The sequence below is a fragment of the Phyllobates terribilis genome, unplaced genomic scaffold (assembly GCF_046119375.1).
Source record: "Phyllobates terribilis strain yellow unplaced genomic scaffold, ASM4611937v1 Scaffold_5__5_contigs__length_657084704, whole genome shotgun sequence".
In the NCBI taxonomy this organism is placed as follows: Eukaryota; Metazoa; Chordata; class Amphibia; order Anura; family Dendrobatidae; genus Phyllobates; species Phyllobates terribilis.
The window spans coordinates 432,186,662-432,203,826 of record NW_027362765.1 but is presented as its reverse complement, the minus strand read 5'-3'; positions in this window follow the sequence as shown (position 1 = coordinate 432,203,826).

The following is a 17,165-nucleotide window of genomic DNA, read 5'->3' as shown; positions in this document are numbered from 1 at the left end:
GAAAGTATAAAACATAGTTCAGTGTTTAGTTAGTGATAGACAGAAACTTTAGGGCTGATACACTAATAGGCTCACCCCTGTCTATCAGATTTAAGGCATAGTTTAAGACATAGGAGTACTGATGACCGAGCATGTATTGTTAACCTATTTGCGGCGTGCTCTTATGTTATGTATGAGTCACTGTATGTGCATGATTTGCGACTGTTTGACATCTATTAAAGCTGTCAAACAGTCCGAATCATGCACACACAGTAACTCAAACCTAACATTCGAGTATGCGCCAAGATACTCGGCGAGCACCCAAGCATGCTCACTCATCACTACATAGGAGGTTTAGTGACAGCAGCAGGGTATTAACGGGGAGCTTGCCTACCGACGAGGGAGAGTTGGTGATTGGTCCAGTTAAAAGTGGGAGGAGTTTGGGCCAGAGTAGAGCAACTTTTTTTTCAGTTAGTCTGTCAGTCAGAGATGTAGCTGTTGGTTGTAGTGTTAAAGTATGTGCAGGAGGGATAACTGAGAAGAGTGGAAAAGAGGTAGAGAAAGAGAGAAACAGCACTAGAGAAAAAGGAAACTGCAAGGAAACTTCCCTAAACGTCCGGGGCCTGTAGCCCGGAGAAGACATGGAGGAGCCAGCCTTACTTACTTCCCAAGAAGGGCAAACAGACGGGGACATCCCTATAGGAAGCAGAACTGGGTTCTGGAAAGCTGCGGGGCCGGGTGAATCATACCTGGGGAACAAAGAGTTAAGCCTGAAGGGGGTATTGAAGAAAACTGAAACTGTGTCTGTTGTACCCCAATGTGCTGTATCTGAGACCAAAAACTGAACGTTTACAGTAAAAAATGGTTTTGTTAAAAAAGAATCAAGAGTCTGAGCTTGACTGTGTGCCTGCCTCTGAGAAAAGGACCGAGTATCAGATGAGGTCCTCAATGGAAAACATAAGTGTTATCTACTACACAGAGTCCACATGAAGAATAGGACTTTCTTATTTGTGGGAAGCCAGGGTGTGGGAGAGGAACAGCAACCTCTCGCAATGGCTACCACCCTGTGCCCCTCACACCATCATCTTGTGACTGCAACTTTTGAATGACCGTAAGTGAGGTAATGGTCACAAGCTCTCAGTGTAGGTCTACGAGATCTTCGTTCTGGCCTCATGTTGGCTCTCATATAGTTACATTGAGTTGTGACTTCCGAATTGCCCAGCAAACACTGGAGCGATCTGGCAGGCTACGAGCTGCAGAAGACCAACTGGAGAAGTGCTGAAAAAAGATGAAGATGGCAGCTGGTAAGTGTGAGATTAGGGGCCGGGAACTTAAATTAGTGGCATCACTCCAGAGCTGCCATAAAAAAAAAAAACACGCTGGAGTGGTGTTTTACGTTGTGAACAGGAATCCAGGCATTAAACAAGTCTGTGTTTCAGTCCTCTCTGATCATCACACCAGCGCTAATCATGTTGAGACTCCCTATGAACATTTTCCAAAAAAGCCTACAAAACGTATTTAAAAACATATAAAACATATTTCCATAATAGCGCAGAATTGGAAATTTAAGGTCTCACCCCTTCTCATTGATGCTATAAGAAAGGGTAATGTCAGCTATGTATTTGTGAGTATGATCGCCTCTAGACTACACAGATGGGATCAATTTGCTTCAGACTTGGAATATTGGAAATCCTTATCACATGCTTCCACTATATATTAATGTTTTTTTCTGTAACATCACACTGCTCTCTCAATTTTTCATTCCCCTCCTACAGTAGTCCATGCTGTTATTCTTATAGTTTACATGAAGTTCAGAATTACAGATGGTAACTGCATAAAGTGACTGAACCTCCTGATCTGATATCTCTACCCAAATGTGAAAATATTAGCTAATTGTAGCTTAAACGAGATGTGTACTTGCCAAAGTGAAGACTTTTTGAATTGTAAATGGTCACCTGATATGTAGTCTTGAACTGTGTCGTAAGCCTTGGGTTATATAGGATGAACATCTGCAAGTTTTTTTTTCTATACAAACTGTTTAATATTATAATTTGGATTTGTAAAATTGTAAAACTTTCAATAAAAACAACTGAAGCATAAAAGTTCAAGTACATTGTATAGATTCTTAGTTATAACTTACCAGTGGTAGGAGATACTAAATGAAATACAAATGAAAGTAGATAAAGAAAGAAAAGGAAAATCTTAATCTTTTGCACTTTGGAAAGCAGAATATTGACTGTGATCAAATATGGAAAGATATAAATAAAATCTTTATTACATAGTATGAGGATACTTCATTCATACATTTTATGTGTTATTTAACATTTCATTTATGTTAAATTATGAACTTGCATTGTGCATTCATACTTTAATGAACAAAGATGCAAAAGGGTACGTAGAGATGAAGCTCGCCCACATGAAGTAGATTAAAGAGGTTGTCCACTGCTTTAACACCTATCCTATTTATTTGAATAAGGGGTGGATGTGCAGTACCCATCCGTGGCCACAATCCGTAAATGAAAAAGCTACGTAACTATGCAGTTCTGACAGTCGTCAGCACCTAGAACAGCTAATTGGCAGAGGTGCCGGGTGTCGCACCCCCATTGATTAGACATTGATAATTTATCCTAAGGATTGGCCATCAATGCTAAAGTAGTAGGCAGTCTCTAAATCTGTCCAAAACCAACTAATATTAGCTTCTTATGTGTATAGGGGTTTCCTTAGTATCATTGGCTGATGATATCAGAGGAGTGAAGGATCAAGAATTGGGAACTTAATGCGCAATCTTTGGATAATATTGGAGACACATCTAACAGAATTTTCTTCCATTTTCCACATTGAAATACGAGCTTTCATATGACAGCTATCTATGTATAAGAAAAAATTTTGCATAAGTTGCTCTAAATTTACCTAATAAAATCGTTCTATCAATTCAATTAGGCCTCATTCACACATACTGTAAGTTTCTTTTCAAATACGAGAAAAACTGACCAAGTTTAATCAGTAATTTTCATCAGTGTCAACCAAGTTTCATCATTTTGGCCCGATTTTCATCAGTTTTTCTCCTTTCTAACAGTCGGTTAAAATTGAATCACAAGCGGTTAATATCCGAGTGCTGTCCGATTTTTTTGTAGACCCATAGACTTCCATTGCTGATTTGTATCCAACACTCAGATCAACATCAGACATGTCCCCTTGATTTTGCACAGATCACTCTGCAAAATCTCCTGGATATGTGAACGGTCCCATTCACTATTATAGATATGAGTGATATCCGTGAAAAATCCAGCTAGCACGTATACTAAGAATATGACGTGTGACTGAGACCATCATCATAAATGTCCACAATCACTTGTCACTTCTGAAAGAAGCACCATTGGGGCAGACAGCAGATCATCCCAAGCAACAGTAATGTTTTTGGTGTGTGAACTGTTTGGCGTGTGTGTTGTTCTCAGCCTGAATAATGAAAAAAATGTAAAACCCCACCCATGTTTTCTGAAAAAAGGGGAGATGAGACTTCATAAATAAGTTGTTCATACTAACCCCATGTATATCAATGTATTAACAGCAAGAATGAATTAACAGCAAGAAACTTGCTTACAGGGTTAATACCAAAAAGTAAGCTATTCACTATCCATAAAATAAGGTATCTAGCTAATTTCTAGATTATGACCATTTAACCCCCCAGTGATCCAAAGTAGAGTATTTTGCAGCCTTGTTATGAATGGAGTGAAGGTGCTCATGCTCGACCTTTGCTTCATTCATTGTCTATGGAGCTGTAAAGAAAAATAAGCTCAGTGCTTGACTATTTCTTGCCATCCCAAAGACATTGAATGGCGTGAAGGTCAAGTATGCACACCTTTGCTCCATTGAATACATTCTCTGAGATCCAGAGGTCCATTCTGGGGATTGCTCTGGGTCGTAACATAGGATAGGAGATACCTTGCTATTTAGAGAATAACCCATTAAGTTAAAAAAAAAATTTAATCACACCATTGTATAAAAGGATGCAATAAACTTACTAGTTGTAGTTGGCTCTAGATAGATAAAAAAAAGGAAGAAATAGATAAACTTAGTTACGTTGTATTTGGAAAGCATAACTTTGACTCTACCAAATACAGTACTTTATTAGAGATGAGCGAACCCGAACTTAAAAATTCAGGGTTTGCACTGGACCCTAATGTCCAGTGTTAAATTCCGAACACGAACTTCTCCTGGAAGTACATTTTAATGTATGGAGTTCCAGATCCAAAGTTCGGGTCTCCATTGTTTTCAATGAGGTTCGGGTTCTGGTTCAAGTTCGAGTGCAGATCTTGTACCCTAACCGACCTTGCACTAAAGTTAGAGTTGGGTACCAGAACCTGAACTTCCACGGGTCCGTTCATCGCTGTACATTATATAAATGACTTAAAACATGTACAGCTAGGGGGTCTTGCTTCATTATAACTTACCAGTGGTTGTGGTAGGTACTGGATTAAACAGGAGCAAAATAGAGCAGAAAAAAAAGGAGAATCTTAACAACATTTAATTTTGGAAAACACAATATTATCCATGATCGAAATTGCACATAACAAATTAAACCTTCATTATACATTGTGAGGGTTATGCTGTGAGTGTGATTACAGAAGGTTAAAAGAAAAGACCAATCATGATACAATGATGGGAACACCTTGACATGATGGGATGGCTTTTACGCTTCTTTGATCAAAATAGCATTAACTAAGTACCCTATATTATTTACATGTACTATTACTATTTACTGATTTACTTGCTGTATGGTATATGCTCATTTTTCTTTGCTGTTTTTTTCTTCGGTTTTGTCTATGGATAGTAAACCAATCATGATACAATGTGATACATGAGAAAAATGGTGACAAACGGTGCTCAGAGTAGTTACTAGTTCCCATTCCTCTCACTATAGTGTCTATAATTTCAAAGTTTTTAAAGGGGTTCTCCGAGAATAGAAAAAATAAAGAATATAAATAAAATATATAGATAAAATCTTATATTACTTTAGTTAGTAAAAAATTCCCATTTTGTCTAGGAAATCAGTCACTGTACTATATAAAAATGACTACTGTCTTCTTACAGTAACAGAAATTGTTAATTGTTAATAAGGAAGGTGCCTATATTAATTCAAGCAGTAAGCTCTATTATTGTTCCTTAAAGATAACCTACTGTCAGGCCATTTCCAGGACAATGAATTCAGAAAGATTAGGGAGGACAGCAGTGTTTGCAGCTTCTTATTAGCTCAGCACTCCAGATATCTCCAGTAATAGGTCAGCTAGGGTGGACAATAGTTTGAACAGCCTCTTCTTACCCCAGCAACCATGATATTTGTAGCTTAATATCAGATAGACAGGGAAGACAGCAGTGTGAGCAGTCTCTTCTTACCACAGCACTGCTGATATCTCAATTATTAGATCATATACACATGGTAAACAGCAGTGTGAGCAGCTTCTTCGTACCTAAGCACTGCTGGTATCTCAACAGTATTAGATCAGATAGAAAGATAGACACAGTGGACAGCAGTTTTGTGGGCAACCTCATATTACCTCATCACCCCTGGTATCTCCAGAATTGGATCACATAGAAAGGTTGGAAAGCAATGTGAACTGCCTCTTCACCACTGTTATCTGTAGTATTAGATCAGATACACAGGGTGGACAGCAGTATAAGTAAGCTCTTATCGCAGCACCCCGGTTATCTCCAGTTTTAGATCAGAAAAAAAGGGTGGACCGAAGTGTGAGCATCATCCTGCTCTTTCATCATCATTCCTGGCATCTCCACAATATTAGATTAGATTAACAGGGTGGATAAAAGTTTGAGCAGTCTCTTCTTAGATCAACACCCCTGATATCTCCAGTATTAGATCAGATAGACAGAGTGGATATCAGTGTGAGCAGCCTCTTGGCCCAACACCCCTCATATCTTTTGTTTTAGATTAGACAATGTGTGTTAGGCATTGGGCGTTTGCTGGATCTGAAATTGGTTCAGAATCATCAGTGGATTCTGTGGTCTCCCATTCAAGTCCAGCTGGGGCAGATGCTGCTCAGCATCGCCGTCAGTCCCAACGCCTAGCTGGTGCACAAGACGTACAAGTTGTCTCTCGGGTCTTTGTTCCTAGTAGAGTTAAGCATTGTTTGCGGAGGGGAACAGGCTTACTACAGCCTAAGTCCAGGATGCACTGCACTGAGCATGCCCGTGACATGGCAGACCGTGACTGGTGGTTTGGTGTCAGCTGATCCGGTAACCTGGCACCGCCTGATTGGCCGTGGGTGACGTTATCAGTAGTGCGACCAATAATGCGACGGTGGGCAGGGATTAGTCTTTAATTAGCCCGCCCACAAACATGGCAGTGCGCTCTGATCATTGAGCTTAGGTTGTGTTACTGTGTGGACGCTTGTCTGTTTGAGCTCCATGTGCTCTCTTGCTGATCTAGCTTCAGACAGGCAAGTTTAGCTGGGGATAGGCAGTCTTAGCTGGAGGGAGGCAGGTAGTTCCGTTTGACAGTCTGGCTCCGACAAAGGGGTCGCTATACACCCCGAGCAGACTGTGGACTCCATATTCCTGGCACCGCCTGTTTACCACGTGGAGAGTTACTCCACAGTCCGGTAGCACACCGGCTGGGAGCACGTATTCGCTGGCGTGAGTTGCACACACATCCTAGCGCCTACTGCGTAGCTTCTGTGCAGTTAACAGGGCTACGGCTACATTATTTGTCGCACATCTCTCGTGCAGTTAGCGGAGATAGTGCGAATCCCTTTTCTCGTCCCGGTGTGCAGTAACACTGGAGGGATTTATATAATAATTGGTTGTTTTACCTTCTTACCTGGAAGGTGTTCGGCCGCAGTCTTCCAGGCTGCATCGCAGACCCCGGGTTCGGTTGCTTTCCATTATTAATAAAGTTGTTTGTAACCGTCCCCATAACAATGTGAGCAGCATTTTCTTAAAGATTATTGTTTTTATGAAAGGCTCTGTTCACAGTAGCATAATCGGTTTACTTTATAATGGCGTCGTGATTGCTAGGTAGTGTTGAGCCACCCCCGTAGTGTTCGAGTTCGGTTCGGTTCGTCGAACACCCGTATGTTCGCCGAACTGTTCGTCGAACATCATTAAAACCAATGGCAGGCAACCAAAAGCACATTGAAACACATAGAAAACACTTAAAAGGTGTCCAAAAGCTGACAAACTGCTCAGAAGACACAATTAACACATAGAAAAGTGACAAGTACATATAGTCATGCAAAAAGAAAAGAGGTGGAGGAGTAAAAGGAGGGGGAGACACAGATATAGGCATGTCATGCCCTTCTAAAACCAAAAAAGTGTGAAGCCGACGCGGCCAGTCCGTTCCTGCCCGTGTGACCTCCCTGTCGCCGGGTTTGTGCCAGAGCCGCGGTGGACCCGGATGGCCAGCCCCCCTCTCCCAATACTGGTGTCTGTCCGCTGGTGGGTCAAGCGAGCCCCCCTGCGGTGGAGGCAGGTCTAATCTTTTTAATTTAAATTGTCTCTCTAATTTGAATGAGTACAATTTAAATCCTTTTACAAGGATCTATTGAAGGGCAAGTCTCATGCCAGTAGCCGCAGTAATTCCAGCTCCAGTAGCGTCCACTAAAGCTGCTCCAGTTAAAAAGCTTTTATAAGGATCGAGCTTGGCGGTCCACCGCAAGGCGTCCTACCGCCAGTCCCAGCCCCTGTGCCTTGGGGTGCCTCCCCGATGCTCTTCACTGAGTGTCCCGGGGGCCCGAACCATTTCCTTTGAAAAAATTAAATGTCCAAACTACAGGTGGTGTAGCTTGCTTAACAGCTGGGATAATCCGCTGACTAGCAGACACTGCTATTAGGCCCAAAGTATTTCCTGGGCTAGATGCAGTTAAAAATTTGTAACTAGATACTCTCGTTGGATGCTGAGAAAGCATTCCATAAAGTCTCCTGGCACGCCATATACTATTCTCTTAAAAAGCTTGGGGTAGGAGTCTAGGGGACCCTTTTATAGGCAAAATCACAGCCCTGTATCGCAATACGTCACCTAGGCTGAAGCTAAATGGAACATTTTCATCACCTTTCATAATCCCCAATGGGACAAGGCAGGGATGTCCTCTGTCCCCTCTCTTATACATCCTAGTGACGGAGCACCTGCTCTCATCAATTCGCCATGACCCCAATTTTAGGTGGATTGAGGTGGGAGGCACCGAGTACAAGTGCTCTGCATTTGCTGATGATGTCCTAGTATATATCACTCAATCACATATATCCATCCCTGCTGTTATGGCTGAAATAGATCACTTTGTTACATGGTCAAATTTTATAATCAATGCAACGAAGTCTGAGGCCCTCGATGTCTCCCTCCCCAAATCCATACAGGATTCCATCCAGTCCAACTTTCCCTTTGCCTGGCCCTCACAGGGTATCAAATACATAGGAATTCCTATTCATAGAGATCTCTCCCGTCTATGTTATCTTAATTTTGGGCCCTTTATTGAACAACTCCATACAGACCACGGTTGGCAAGTTAGAACTGTAAGATTCACTACGTGAACCACTGGTGTTTTGTGTAAAAGCACATGTACACTGCGTTCCAAATTATTATGCAAAAAGTGTTTAGGAGTGATAAGGTAAGAATTTTTTTGTTTGTCAGTTCAACTCATTGATGGTGATGTGTGTCAGGGCTCTTTATATCACTGTAAGCAATTGCTAACACCTGTGCTAATTAGTTTGGCAGGTGTGTCCAATGAAAGGCAAGACTACTTAAGAAGGCTGTCCCACATTATTAAGCAGCCTACATTTTCTGCCAAAATGGGAAGGAAAAAGGATGTGTCGGCTGCTGAGAAGCAGCAAATTGTGGAGTGTTTAAGTCAAGGCATGACTACAATCAACATTGCCAAGACACTTCATCCTGATCATCGCACAATCAAGAAGTATGTAACTGATTCACAGTACACACGTGTGCGTGCTGATAAGGGAAAATTGAGGAGTCTTTCCTACAGGCAATTACGTCAGGTTAAAAGAGCAGCGGCAAAAAAAGCCTTGTCATAGCAGCAGACAAGTTTTTGAAGCTGCTGGTGCCTCCAACGTCCCCCGAACAACAAGATGCAGGTTCCTTCAGAGGTTTGCAGCTGTGCGTAAGCCATCCTGTCGACCTCCTCTATCCACTGTACACAAGCAGAAACGGCTCCAGTGGGCCAAACAAAACATGAAGACTGACTTCAAAACTGTTTTGTTCACCGATGAGTGCCAATCAACGCTCGAAGGTCCAGATGGATGAAGTGGAGGATGGCTGGTTGATGGACACCCCATGCAAACACGGCTACGGCGCCAAGAAGGAGGAGGTGGACTAATGTTTTGGATGGAATCCTGGGGAGAGAGATTGTCGGCCCCTTTAGGATCCCTGAAGGGGTAAAGATGAACTCCATAATGTATGTGGAGTTTCTCAAACAGCACTTCCTGCCATGGTTCAAGAAGAAGAGCCGTGTATTCCGCAGCAAGATCATTTTCATGCATGATAATGCACCGTCTCATGCTGCACATAACACATCTGCATCTCTGGCTGATATGGGCATAAAAGGGGACAAACTTATGGTGTGACCCCCATGCTCCCCTGACCTCAACCCCATTGAGAACCTCTGGAGCATCATCAAAAGGAGTGTCTATGATGGCGGGAGGCAGTTCACATCTAAGCAACAGCTCTGGGAGGGTTTTCTGTCCTCATGCAAAACAATTGAAGCAGAAACAAGCCAAAACCTGACAAATTCAATGGACAAGAGAGTTCAGAAGCTCCTTTCAAACAAGGGGTCCTATGTGCAAATATAACATCACCTAGAATAAAGTTTTGAGTTGAAAACTGTTTGATTTCAGTTTCTAATAACCTGCTAATGCTTATTTAAAAAATGACCATTTTTTTGTTCTTTATTAAAATGAAAAGGTTGATCGAAGAGTGTGGGGGATCTAAGAGTGTGGCAACGCAGTAGTCAGGATTACTTCGAATTCTGACAATCTGAGGGTCATGTTGCAGGTAGTGCAGCAAGAAGGCACTCATGTGTCTTGCGCATCTAGGAGCCCCAAAATTATTTCCGGGCTAGATGCAGCTAAAAATTATTATTAATTTGAAAGCTGGTGGAGCTTAGTATAGATGGCCTAATAGAATCAGTACTGCAAACTGCTACAAGGCCCAAATTATTTTCCAGCCAAGATACAGATAAACATGATTAGTAATTTTAAATCTGGTTGAGTTTATTATAGATGGCCTAATAGATTCAGTACTGCACACTGCTACAAGGCCCAAATTTTTTTCCAGCCAAGATACAGATAAACATGATTAGTAATTTGAAAGCTTAAAACGGTTGGTGAGGTGATTTTAAAAAATCATCAAGCTTTTACTCTCCCCAGGATTACACAGGGGTAGAAAAGTCCTTTCGGATCCATGATTTGTTCATCTTTATGAACGTGAGTCTGTCTACATTATCAGTGGAGAGCCGGGTGCGCATATCTGTCAGCACACCACCAGCAGTGCTGAACACATGTTCAGACAGAACGCTGGCTGCAGGGCATGACAAGATCTCCAAGGCGTAAGTGGCGAGCTCCGGCCATTTATCCAGATTGGAACCCCAAAAAGAGCAAGGGTCCAGTGACACAGTCATGGCTGCAATGTTTACTTGGAGATACTCCTGTACCATCGTCTCTAGGTGTTGACTATGTGTCAGACTTCTTGTCTTCTGTGGCCTTGCAAAGGATGGGCTAAAAAAGTGGTGAAATGATTCCGCAAAATTGATGTTACCAGCAGATACTGTGTTTCTGTTACGTTTTGAGTGCTGAACACTCGACAGTCCCACAGTTGTCAAGTTGGAACTGTGAGATTCACTATGTGCACCACTGGTGTTTTGTGGAAAAGCACATGTAAGATTCTGCAACAGTCTCTGCTGATGCTCCTGCATGTGTGCATCCCTTTCTATGGCAGGAATAATTTCTGCAAATTTACTTTTGTACCGGGGATCTAAGTGTGGGAACCCAGTAGTCAGGATTATTTCTAATTCTCACAATTCGAGGGTCATGTTGCAGGTAGTGTAGCAAGAAGGCACTCATGTATCTTGCGCATCCAGGAGCACAAAGTCCCTGTTGTGTTGGTGGCGAGGTAACAATCATGCTACCTTCCTCTACCCTCTCCCCCCAACCTCGCACAACAGAAAAATGATCAAGGTCTCCCTCATCTGATGAGTCTTCCATCAGTTCATCCTCCACTTCTTCCTGGGCTCCTGCACCTTCCTCACTAGTTTGGCTGCTACCATGCGCTCTGGTAAAACCATCTCCCCCACCCTCACATGCCTGCTGCCTTGGTGCTGCCGACCGTCTGGACCTTGCAGATGTTAGCCCTTCCGCATACAACTCCTCCTCCTCTACTTCCTCCACCTCCTCTTGTGACACAACCTGACTCCGAATTCTGTTTAACATGTGCTCCAGCATGTAAATCACCGAAATAGTCATGCTGATAATGGCATAGTCAGCAATAAACATCTTCGTCGCCATTTCAAAACTGTGCAGAAGGGTGCATAGGTCCCTGATCTGAGACCACTCCTCCAGCATGATTTGTCCCACCTATTGATTTTAGCCGGTGAAGTGGCAGGCCCAACGACTTCTGTAGAGATGTAAGTCGCTGAGCTTCGGGATGCGAACGGCGGTAGTGAGCACACAGCGACCGTGCCCTCTGCAGAAGGCCATCTAGTCCGGGATAGTGGGCTAAAAATTGCTGGACAACCAGGTTCAACACGTGAGTCATACAAGGCACGTGTGTGACATTTGCCCCGGCGAAGGGCCGCACCCAGGTTTGCAGCATTGTCGCACACGGCCTTACCTGGTTTCAGGTCCAGTGGAGTCAACCATTCATGAAACTGTTTCTCCAGAGCTGACCATAACTCCTCAGCTGTGTGGCTCACATTTCCCAGACATTTCAAAGTAAAAACCACCTGATGACGTTGAGCCCTGCTTTCAGCATAGTAAAGAGGTGTGCAGGATCCCTTCTGCGCAGTTAGAAAGCTTGTGGCAAGACCAGACAGGCTTTGGGTGCAGGTGGAGGACTGAGAGGAGGTTGAGGAGGCAGAAGCAGTGGAGGAACTTTGAGATAAAGAGGATTGACGCATAACTCGTGGGGACGGCAAGTCTTGGACAGCAGCCCCTTGTCCTGCTGTCACCATAGTTACCCAGTGCCCAGTCATCGACATGTAACGCCCCTGTCCTTTACTACTCGTCCAAGTGTCTGTGGTGAAATGCACCCTGTCACACACAGAGTTTCTCAAAGAAGCGGTGATGTTGTGAGCGACATGCTATTGGAGCGCATGCACACCTTTCTTTGAGAAGTAGTGCTGACTGGGCATCTGGTACTGGGGCACTGCGATGAACATAAAGTCTCGAAAATCCTCTGTGTCCACCAGGCGGAAAGGCAGCATTTCTGTAGCCAACAGCTTGCAGATGGTGAAATTCAACCTCTTAGCTTTCTCATGGCTAGGAGGAAATGGTCTTTTACTTGTCCACATCTGAGGGACCGAGGGCTGGCTATTGTGCTTAGACGGGGTTGAGAAGCGTGTCCCCGGCAAACAGCCGGTCTGTGAGGAAGATGCAGGCGGACATGTTAGGTTGCCTTGATCCAAAGGTGGTGCTATCGATGTCGGACAGATCTGAACACTAGCTGGTGTTTCCACCTCCAAAGAAAATGATAACCCGCCCATCTCGCTGGCTGTTGCACGTAAAGAGGTGGCAGGTCTGCGTCCCAAAACAGGTGTGACTGCTGTCCCCCCAGTCACAGAGGATGAAGAGGCCGCGGATGCATAACATGTGGCAGACGGTGGCTGGCCCGGCCGGCTAGGCCGCATTGTAGCACAGTGAGCTTCCCACTGCAACTTATGCTTCATATCCATGTGCCGGTTCATGCATTAGGTACTCAAACTATGTATTTTTTGGCCTCTACTTAGCTTTTGCTGACAAATGTTACAGATAACACGAGTTGGGTCATCCTTATCGATCTGAAAAAATGCCCAGGCTATGCAAGGCTTAGCACCCAAGCGACCTGAAGAGCCACCACAACTTGTGGTCAGAGGCAGAGTTGTGTTTGAGGATGCAGTTGTTGATGTGCTTCCAGTACTACGTCTCTGTCCAGGAAGGCGCAACCTGACCTCGTTGTCACTAGCATCCTCCTCCACCTCCTCTGCTGACCTCATCGACTGGCTGACTGTGGGTTGACAGTAAGTGGGATCTCCAACCTCGTCATCATCACCCTGTGTGTTATCAAACCCGTCGTCCTCAGAGCCAACCTCTTCCTGCCCTGACAAAAAACTAAAGTTGTCACTCCAATCAGGTATTTGAGTCTCATCATCGTCTTCCTCATTGTCTCCACCCACAGGAGTTACAGTTTGGGAACGAGGGTCTACATTATGGTCAGAACCTTCTGCGTCTGTTCCTGGATCCGACTCAAAGATTCTGGGCATCAGTGCAGATCATTTCCTCGTATGGATTCACAGAAGCTCTGGAGCCGACCTCTGATTCCCAGGCTATAGTATGAGTAAACAGCTGTGCAGACTCAAACATCTGTTCTACCCCATACTCAGACGGGCAGCTGGAGACTTGGCAGCTGTGAGGAAGCAAGTGCGATTGGGGTGACACCTCTGAGGACTGGAGTATTTGTGATGTTGAAGTTGAGGTGGAGGAGAGCCCACTTAAAGGAGTACTTGATATCCGTTGAAGCACCTGCTGTTTTTGTGCCTCATCTGGAATTTGTAGCGATTGGTGTGGCGGTAAGAAAGGGATCTTATCACATTGTCCGCTAAAAGAACTAGACATCTTAGTTTGGCTGGAAGATGGTCTTTCTTCTGTTGATGTTACTGTTGCTTTAACACCTACCCCATGGACACAGCCTTTTTTCCCTTCCCAACACGCCTATTCCCCTTTCCACCAGCAGCAGGCCATTTTCCACTCATTTTGGTGGTTAACTAATTCACAACTCTGGAGTTGTTTGCACACAAAACAATGGATGGAAACCGAGCAGAGCTGAGTGGCCAAACTGTGGTATTAGCCCAAAAGTATGGGCTGGGTTAAGTGCAGTAAAACAATTTTATTACATACACAGGTGGTGGAGGTTAGTATAGATGGACTAATAGACCAAGTCCCACACACTGCTACAAGCCCAAATATTTTTTCAGAGCTAGATGCAGATAAAAATTATTTTGAATTTGCAACCTGGTGGAGGTTAGTATAGATGGACTAAAAGAACAAGTCCCACACACTGCTACAAGCCCAAATATTTTTTCAGAGCTAGATGCAGATAAAAATTATTTTGAATTTGCAACCTGGTGGAGGTTAGTATAGATGGACTAAAAGAACAAGTCCCACACACTGCTACAAGCCCAAATATTTTTTCAGAGCTAGATGCAGATAAAAATTATTTTGAATTTGAAACCTGGTGGAGGTTAGTAAAGATGGACTAATAGAATCATGCTATGTCCAAAAGGTTTTACTTGGCTAGGTGCAGCGAAAAAATAGAACTTAGATATCTGAAAAAGAGATAGGCTGACAGATTGCACCTCCCCACTGTAAATGCGGAAAAGAGAAAAAAAAATGGAGATCCACATTATTTCTGCAGAGATTCATCCCCTGCCCCTCCCCCCGCCCCGCTGTACACTCAAACTGCGTATTAACATTAATTTTCAGCATTACTGAGAAAAAATCCAGTTATGATTTTGGTGCACGAACAGTAATCGAACATGACCTCGAACAGCCGAATTTTTTTCAAATTGTTCGTGTTCGCCGAAAGGCTCGAACACCGGCCAAAACAGCTCGAATTTGAGATTGGCGAACAGTTCAAGTCGAACCCCGCTCATCTCTATTGCTAGGCCCTGTTTTCTGAATGGTTCCCTATCAATCCTAAAGGATCCCACTGGCTTGTAATAGAAACGATCGGGCTTATGATATTCCTGGTAAGTTAGACTGTGTTATTCTTGCCGTGAAAAATAGCAATACATTTAAAAGAAATGTGAAAAATGAACATGTGAACAGAGCGAAAAAATAGAACTTAGATATCTGAAAAATAGAATAAAAAAAAGAATACAGCTTGGTGATATATATAATAGAGATTTGAGATCACAGAGAAGAAAGATATGTGAATGATGGGGTTTTATGGACACTGTAATTAGATTCATCTTTTGAAGTTATTCTCTAGAAAGTTGCCATATGTAATGATAACATCTGAAATATTGCAGATAACTTTCCTTCCTGACTCCATACGGCAATCAGACTAGTCCCCTGGATCAATGCTGATCACAGAATCTAGTTCCCATAACCTGTAATATTATATTTGTCAAGAAAGGCATCCAGGCCCTCCTTGAATTTTATTACTGAATCAACCATTACGTCATGTAGCAGTGTGTTCCATAGTTTCACTGCTCTTACTGTAAAGAATCTGCGTCTCTAATTTAGATTTTTTCTGGTATTTTTTTTTTCTAGAGCATGGGTGGTATAAAAAATAAGCAATGAAGGCATACTTAAAGTGCACCAGTCAGCAGGATTATGCTAAGAAAACTACAGACACTGCCAAGTGGGCACCATTACACTGATTAAAATGATAGCTGGGTTGATGAAATCCATCCTGTGGTTCTTTTTAAATTTTTAATTGCAGTTGTCAGTTAATGAGATTCCGGTGCTTCGGGGCGGCCTGTGGGCGGAGCTTTATGTGGTGCTCTGCTTACATATTCATCTGTATGCGCTTATGACTATGAATGAGCGAACATTTCAATGTTCGGTTTGGAAAAGTTTCCGAAAAAATTGATATTCTCCAAATTTATTCGCCGAATGTTTGTCGAACATTTTCGAATCCCATAGGAGTCAATGGAGAGACCAAAAAAAATGCATAAACAACACTTAAAAACGGGACCAAGACCTACCAAAACACATCAAATTAGGTGTAGACACTAGGGAAGTGCCATCAATTGACCCAGAGTACAAGTACTATAATTATTATTACTGTGACAGTGACATTTCTTCAGTTGCGGTTTACATGTCAAAAGGGGTCACCGACTGGTACAACAGAAGAGAGGACCCTGCCTGCAAGGGGGCACTGTCACGGAAGTGGTTTGTGAAACCACTGTGCCACGGACTTCAGAGAGCCTGGGGGGGCGTAACTAAGCAAGCATTGGACTGTTCACTAGAGCCTCTGATGGTGAGGTAAGACTTGGCTCCCAATGAACCCCAGGTGCCACTCCAGGATAGACCAACGGACGCGCAGCAGCTGGACCCAGTAGGACAGAGTAACTGGTGCAGCAGGTAGAGTCTGTATCAGAGGGCAGCAGGCAGAGTCTGTATCAGGAGTGCAGTAGGCAGAGTCTGTATCAGGAGTAGTGTTGAGCCACCCCCGTAGTGTTCGAGTTCGGGTCGGTTCGTCTAACACCTGTATGTTCGCCGAACTGTTCGTCGAACACCTTCGAACACCGTTAAAACCAATGGCAGGCAAACAAAAACACATAGAAACACATAGAAAACACCTTCAAAAGGTGTCCAAAAGCTGACAAACTGCTCAGAAGACATAACTAACACATGGAAAAGTGACAAGTAGAGATGAGCGGTGTTCGACTAGAACTGTTCGCCAATCTCAAATTCGAGCTGTTTTGGGCGGTGTTCGAGTTGTTCGACGAACCCGAACGATTTGCAAAAAATTCGGCTGTTCGAGGTTATGTTCGATAACTGTTCGTGCACCAAAAGCGTGTCCTGCATGTCTGGCGCTATTTAGAGCACCAATCATGCAGGGATTGTCTGCCACTCACTGTAATGCCACAGCCATGGTGGTTGTGGCATTACAGTGATTGCCCAAATCGATGGGAACAGTGCCAACAGTGAAACATGAAAAGCCGGCAATTCAGCAGCGGCATACACCTGCACCCGACAATTTAGAACCGAAAGAATAGAGCTTCACACATAGATTAGATAGATATAAACATGTCAGCCACATATATACGAAGTACAGTGAAAGTGCTGCTTACTGTACTTGTCATTTAGCGTAAAGGATTTATCAAAAAAAATAATAGTGTTTTCATGCACCGTCTCTTTAAAAAAGCCGGCCGGCAATTCAGCAGCGGTACCCGACAATTTATAACAGACAGAATAGAGCTTCACACATAGATTAGATAGATAGAAACATGTCAGTCACATATATA